The sequence below is a fragment of the Colobus angolensis genome, unplaced genomic scaffold (genome assembly GCF_000951035.1).
Source record: "Colobus angolensis palliatus isolate OR3802 unplaced genomic scaffold, Cang.pa_1.0 Scaffold469, whole genome shotgun sequence".
Lineage (NCBI taxonomy): Eukaryota > Metazoa > Chordata > Mammalia > Primates > Cercopithecidae > Colobus > Colobus angolensis.
In genome coordinates this window covers 502,540-502,939 of record NW_012118143.1, presented here as the reverse complement: position 1 = coordinate 502,939, position 400 = coordinate 502,540, and positions in this window count along the sequence as shown.

The window sequence follows — 400 nt, the reverse complement described above, 5'->3', positions numbered from 1 at the left end:
CAAACACCGCATGTTCTCACTCATAGGTGGGAACTGAACAATGAGATCACCTGGACTTGGGAAGGGGAACATCACACACCGGGGCCTATCATGGGGAGGGGGGAGGAGGGGAGGATTGCACTGGGAGTTATACCTGATGTAAATTACGAGTTGATGGGTGCTGACGAGTTGATGGGTGCAGCACACCAACATGGCACAACTATACATATGTAACAAACCTACATGTTATGCACATGTACCCTAGAACTTAAAGTATAATTGAAAAAAAAAAAGAAAACGTGGCACATATACACCATGGAATACTATGCAGCCACAAAAAAGGATGAGTTTGTGTCCTTTGTAGGGTCGTGGATGCAGCTGGAAACCATCATTCTCAGCAAACTATTCCAAGGACAGAAAA